Raw genomic sequence first — 7,490 nt, forward strand, 5'->3', positions numbered from 1 at the left:
AAGATGAAACATAGGGAGAGAGAGATGTGGTCTTCTTCTTCAACAATGAGAGAGATGAGAGCCGCGTTCGTCGTCTTCTTTTTCTCTCGTGGCTGGCTTCTCTTTTATGTCTCCCTTTACAATGAATCCCTTCTCTTTACCCGTCAATTTAACCTTTATTCTTTCGGAGTTTGGAAACACTCAAAACTGGAACGTTGTAGATATTTTCAATATCATTCCATAGCATCTTGAATCACCACAATCCAAGCTTATACGAGAGAGATATGCCAAAAATACTGAAGGTAGGTCTGTTTACCCGATTTTCAGATTATTACCAATTTTGTTCCTTAGACCTCTACCTGTTTCCAATTTGGCTAAGGTCTCACTTTTCATGATTTCTTGGGCATTAAGATTGAATGCCATGATTTAAAATCCACCAATATCTAATATATTTTCCAACTTTACTCCATATTATCCAAAAATCACCTTATTCCCGAAAAATACACAAAAATACTCAATTAGCTCTCTTTAATTAAATAAGTATGGGGAATTAAATCAAATAAATAATAGTAAATGCATGCTTATCAAAACCTTAACCAAAGAGAGACATAACCGTAGGCATCTCGCTCAAGGACCCAGGGGAAAGGGAGAACAATAAATAAATGCTGAAAGTAAATCCTAAATTAAGAATATGGAGGGGTAAATAGAAGTGGGAATGGAGGGGGAAAGAAGATTATTGAAGAAGGTTACTTACTTGCATCTTTGAACTTCAAATAATAAAAAAAATTGAACGAACAATTCGAATCTCAACCAACCCCTAACAACCAGATCTAGATCATTCCGCAATTGCTAGACCCAAAGAAAACAAATCCTCGAACTTGAACTTGAAATTGAACTTAAAATTGCATTACATAGAAAATTTAAACCTAAACATTCAATCTAGAAATTAGAATCTCACAAAAGCAATCAAAGAAAACTAAAGAAAGCCTAAATAAACTAAAGAGAAAAGAAAATGTGCTCCTCCTAAGCTCTAAAACACATTTTTCTTTGATGGAGTATGCTCTCCTTTTATAGAGCTTACATGGGATATGAATCTTGATAGAGTTTAAATCAAACTCAAAGTTCCTATCTCGACTCAACCAAGTAGGGTTTTAGCGTACCTTGGATAAGCTAGCTAGGCTTTATGTGGACAATGTAGTTCGTCTACACGTGAGTGCCTGTGAGTATTGTTTCGACCGTGATCCTAGGTTCACCTAAAGGTTTTGGAATGGTTTGCAAAAAGCCTTGGGAACCCAATTAAATTTAGTAGCATAAGCCATGTTATAATATTATAAGATAAAGGTTTTATTATTATTAGTTAAGTTAGTTAGTTTTTTTTTTTTTTATTATATTTTAATTAAGTTTAGTAAGGTTTTAACCCCAAGCCCCAGACAGGCGTTTAAAAAAATGCATTTTTTTATTTCATTTTTAAAATTTTGTTCTTGGAAAATTGTACAAACCGACTGACGAAATATCATTTAAATGTTATTCCATTTACTTTTCACAAAATAAGCAAATAAATTAAATCCAATGAAAACAAATAACATATACCGAGAATGGTAAAGTATGTACTGAACTAAAGCAAACGCAAGTATCAGGAGTCTGATTGTTTGAAAGAAGGTTATGGAGGACAAGAAAATTAAAAAAAGTCTTTAAAATCCACATAACCCACTGGGCTGTTGCGGTATTAGAATTGATTGTTACAAAAAGAGTTATGAGGATGAAATTAAAAAAGTTTTTTCTGTACACTCCATAATATTTTTTTTTTAACATTTCAATGTTGTGACATTACCTCTATTAATTTATCCAAAAAAAGAAAAGAAATGCCATTTCTATTAGATGTGGGGACAGCATACGTAAGATATGAATTCCAAATTGTGAATCCCAAGTCAAGCTTCGGTAAAGATCAATTAATAAACTTCAAATTTTCCTTCTAATTGCAATTGTTGGGTATCTCAAATAAGCACAAAAACGAGTTAAGAAGTCACAAAGTTAAAGCAAAAGACAAACAGATCATGGTTTTGTCCTTTAGAAACATTAAATAAGTCCTCCAAGTCCTTTTGGTCGACTTACAGTCTTTGCATGACCAATAATATTGGATGATGAGAGGGATCACAATAATCATTTACAGAGCTAATACACAACCCGTCGCTTCGCTCCCTACCGCAGCTCTCTTCTTCAATGTTGAGTTGTCAAATTGTTTCAACATCCTAAGTAGCATGTATCAATCGAAAAAAATAATCGTAGCATTTGGCACAAAGAAACACAAATAAGACAAGGACAAGATGACAAATCGATAGTATTGAGCTACATAGCAGCAGCTTAGACAAAAAGCAAGGTTCAAAAGTCCTGGGAAACATGTGGCAGACTCATGAAATGAATGAAGTGAGAGAGAAGAGAGGGAAGAGAGAAATGATATAAAATTGGATATTATACACGTAAAAACAAGATGAATCGGCAAAGTACATTTGTGTACATCCAAAGTAATGTTTGACAACATTTCAATTGACTCGTAAAATAATTCAATGCATTTTAATTGCCAAGTTTTGATCATAAAATGAGTTATTTTAGGACAAAATAAGTATAAGCAGTTTCTTATTATTTTGAGTGAAGACAAACCATCTTAAAGGCAAAGTTTCATTCATTTATTCTAAGATGAAGTATGCACAGATCCTAGAAGCATCTTAAATAGGTAAGCTATTTAGATGCCTACATACCACATAAGGAAAATAAGCAAATTAATTTGTATAGGCCAAAGATTATAAGAAATGCCTCTTAGTCTTCACTTCACAGCCTTTGCATGACCACAACATTGATGATGAGACTGGTTAAAATCATCTCAAACAGCTGAATACACAACCCGCTGCTCCGCTTCTCCCACTCAGCCTCTCTTCTTCTCAATTTTGAGTTGCTTCTCGAAATTGTTTCCAAAGATCCGGCGAGCATGCATCACCGAAACAAATCGTAGCATTTTGGCACAAGAATTCCACAAGCACACAGGACAAGATGACAAACTGAGTAGTATTGAGCTACATATAAATAGCCTTAGACAAAAGCAAGGTCTAAAACTGGGAAACATAAAAAGGTGGGTACTTCATGAAATGAATGAAGTGAGAGAGAAGAGAGAGGAAGAGAGAAATGATATAAACTTGGATATTATACATTTAAAAACAAGATGGACCTACACAAGTACATTTGGTGTGCTATCCAAAGCAAGTTGTTTACGCAGCTAATTGACTAAACAATTCAATGCATTTGAATTGCCTAGTTTTGATCATAAAGTAGATATTTTCGAGGACTAAATAAGTATAAGCAGTGCTTATTATTTCTTGAGTGAAGACAAAACCATCTTAAAAGCAAAGTTTCATTCATTTATTCTAAGATGAAGTATGCAGTGGTATTCTAGGAAGCATCTTAAATAGGTAAGCTATTTAGATGCCTACATAACACATAAGGAAAATAAGCAGCAATTTGTATAGGCTAGCATTATAAAAAATGCCTCTTAGTCTTCATCATCGCCTTCCTCTTCTCTCTTTCTACAAAATACACCATCAAATTCTATCGCCCAATATAATACGATTTGATATCTAATGACACCAAGGACTCAATCTATAAAAAGGTTTGTGGATGTGTTAATACCTATAGTATGCATGGGTAAATACTACATATCAAGATGCATCCGCCAACAACGGTTGGATACATCTCCATATGTACCAATACGATAAACGTTCGATATGTTCCATAACAACCCCTTTTGATTGGAACTTAATAAATTCGCTAACAAGAGTCTAATATCTAGCACTTAATCATGGTTTTTTTTTCCTTCACGCTTTTTGGGTTAAAAATGAATTAAGGGGCCCTCCTACAATACCATCCTCCTTTCCAAGTTTCCATCATCCATTGCTCTTCATGGTTATATAATGATTATATATTGCTTATCTATGTGATGTATTTCTTTTTTTTTTTTTTTGTACCTTTGACCATTTTCATGCATATCTCTGTGTTTGATATGCATTACCGATAGGATACTCCTCTTAAAATCACCAAAGATATGATACATGATGGTTGATACTTTAAACCTTGAATTTAATATTACAATATGTCCCGGAAGAGCCTGCTTAGGCCCTCGGATGCAGGGCGTGTCCAAGGAAAATTCTTGAAATCCCACAATCAATAAGAGAGGTAAAGTAAGGTTCAAAGATATGACTTTACATCGTACAAGTCACACATGGATCTTTCTCATAAGCTCCACCAAACTCGTACTTTTCAGAAACAAAGCATTCAAATGCAACATAATGAGCTTCTATCACACACAAGGATGGGTTACACGCTAGTCAAACAAAAGATATAGTAAGAGTAATCATTAACTATAGCAAACAACTAGTGCGAGACCCATCGGAATTACTCTTCAATACCCTAAGGACCGTTAAGCTGAATAATTTAACAAAGAGACTTAGGGGGAAAACACAAAGAAAAACAATTCGACTAAATGAAGGGAATTCATGAACATTGAGCAAGGGGGTAGTCAAAAACCACTCACTATAACTCATTAACCATGTAGCCTACTACAGAGTGGCCCACCCGTTTGACTCAATCCCTTACGAATATGTGTAAGGGCGCACAATAAGCTGAAACCCACTTTGGTCGGCCCAACCGGTCTTCACACCCAATTATTTCGACCATCCCGTGTTTCCTTTTCAACGTAGACTAGTACCTTCGAAAACTCATCAATCGCTTTCTTTTCTTTTCTTCTATCTCTTTTTCTCGTTGTCTCTCAAAGGTGGGGTGGGGGATTGGTTTAGTTAACGAAGATAAATTCTCCATTCAGTCTCCATACCGTATAATATTGTACTTTAACATCTTTGAGCATGAAAGAACTTGACATCCTTTCCCTTAAACTCCATAATTGCAAACTTCTCACCCAATAAGTTCAAGAGCTCGGCCAAATGAAGGAGCACAAAGACAAGGGATAAAAGAAATACACACAATCACCTTCATTTTCTCTATGGAATTTCATATCCGGTGGGAACATCCGAGTAAGAAGATCCCAACAAAGGACAACATCTAGTCCTTTTATGACTTCGGTCAGTTGTACGTTGAAAAAATAAATAACTCTGATTCAAGATTACTACGCAAGAAACAGGCAAAGCAAAAAAAAAAATGCTTTATTACACAGGGTAAAGTACGGAGTAATGGTGTAGATAGGTTTTTTTCTACTCCGATTACTCAACACAATACATCCAATCCCCATCCCCATATCAAAAATCAATTTACACCTCACCAACCATAACTTTTCCAAGTTCCTGGCCTTCGCTATAGCCAGATCAAGCTAGACCAAAGACGAATTGATAACCAAATTAGCCATCCAACATTAGTGAAGCACTCGATCTCGATAAATCAATAGGATGCCCGGTCGATTTACAAACGAAGAGAAGAAACGATCGTGAATTGATGGTAATAGGAGGGGACGTAAAGTAAGACGAATATGCGAAACGGAAGGATAACGATCAAGGATTGTGGTGAGCAACTCGGCTTCAAAGTCTTCTGTGTCTCCGTACCTCCCCGGACCCTTAAAAAGATTAGCAAACCAAAGAAAACTATTTCCTGTCAAGACTCGTAAAGGAAGTCGGGTGGATAGAGAAGACTTCGGTGAGAGGATCAAAAGGATTGAAGTCGAGACATCCAAATCTTGTTGACGATTATTGAAGTTCCAAATTGTTTTCAGATATTCTTTGTTGTTAACAGTTCATCCGACTGCGGCGGCGTGCATTTGAGGGCTTTGGAGAAAAGGCCGTAGCGTGCACAACCTCACATTTGCGGGAAACCTATCTTAAGCTATTGAGGGCTAATGGAACACTAACTATATACAAGGATAAAATCAAGAGAACCCGAGTCAAAGAGCCTCCCTAACCGAAGCGGTAGAAGAAGAGGAAGGGGATTTTGGAGTTTTAAACAAGGGAGGAGTGATTCCAATGCCGGGGGGTGAAGTAAAACCGCAACAATCTAAGTGGGGCGATTTCGGCGTACACGGATGAACATGCCAATCCCGGGAACGTCACAATGGCAAAACTGCTGCACGCCCTTGAGTACCTCGCTGCTGCAACTTGTCTGCCGAAGAGGAGGCTGCACACAATCATCCGCAAGGCTGTGAAATGATGAGAATGGCCGTCCCCTCTTCTCTCTACTGAGATCAAACCTTTCGGCCTTGAGAAGGAGCCTAAGATGGAGCGAATTGGCTGGGAAGAGGAGCGTCGAATGGTTTTATTGAATGAAGTGTAACGGTCGGATTTTAAAACTTTAAAATTGAATGAAGTGTAACGGTCGGTTTTAAAACTTTAAAATTGAATGAAGAATAACGGTCGTTTTTTCTCGAAAAAGAAAATCAAATCATTTGACTTTTTTTTTTTTTTTTTTTGGTAAATAACCTTTCGACTTCCGTACTATCTATTCTATTGACGACCGTCCGGTTTAAGTCTCAAATCAATTAAACCCGCGTTAACTCGATATGCCCGTTAAAGTCTCAAATCAATTAAAGCGGATATATTCGATATGGGTGGAAAATTGATACACGAACCCAAATGTAGACTAAAAACCCAGGTTTACCTCGATATGGGTGGAAAATTGATACACGTACCGAAATGTAGACTAAAACCGGTTAACTCGATATGGGTGGAGAATTGATCCACGAACCAAAATACGTACCGGTCTCCTTCGCTAATGCTTTTGCCACATGGTTTACGGAAACCGTCCTAGTAGACAACGGAATACTAAATATAAATTTAGCATTACCTACAAAATATGTGGTTGTCTAACTAGGAGGGGTTGTCTATCGGCAAAAAACCAATGTCTTATAGTATGAGGTTAAGAGTTCAATTCCTTTTAAGGTAGGGGCAAAACCGTAGCTTTAATTCAAATTATGTGTAAAAGCTATCCCTAAATATGCAATGAAGGTGCACATAAGCTTGCTTAGGCCAACCTCAGCTCTAAAAACAAATGTGGTCTCAATGGATCCATGTTGGCACTATAAATTGTTTCAAGCCTTGCCTTGAACTTGGCACAAAAAATTATGGGATGTTTTAGGGTTGTAATTTCATTTTTCAAGTGCTAAGTAATAACATACGGCACATGCACGTGTGATGTGTTCATGAATATATTGCTTCTTGTTGTGTAATTTACAAATTTTAACTTTTTTCTCTAAGTTGAATTTTAGTCCAAAACCTATATATTCAGTGGGATGCCTAATCATAATAGTGGTTGCAATCGTAATTGAAAATGATACTTTACTTATGGTCAAACATGTCACCCTTAAATTTGGATAAATGATAATATTAGCACTTCCACTAAGATAGTAAAGCAACAATATCTTAGCTTTGGGGATCTGAAAGATTACTTTAGATCAATATCTTAGAGACTATCAAAGAGATTGGTCATAGTAAAAAAACATATGATAATATTGTTAACATTTATTTTTC

The sequence above is a fragment of the Hakea prostrata genome, chromosome 9 (genome assembly GCF_041222555.1).
Source record: "Hakea prostrata isolate BN-2017 chromosome 9, UWA_Hpros_2, whole genome shotgun sequence".
NCBI classification, from domain to species: Eukaryota; Viridiplantae; Streptophyta; class Magnoliopsida; order Proteales; family Proteaceae; genus Hakea; species Hakea prostrata.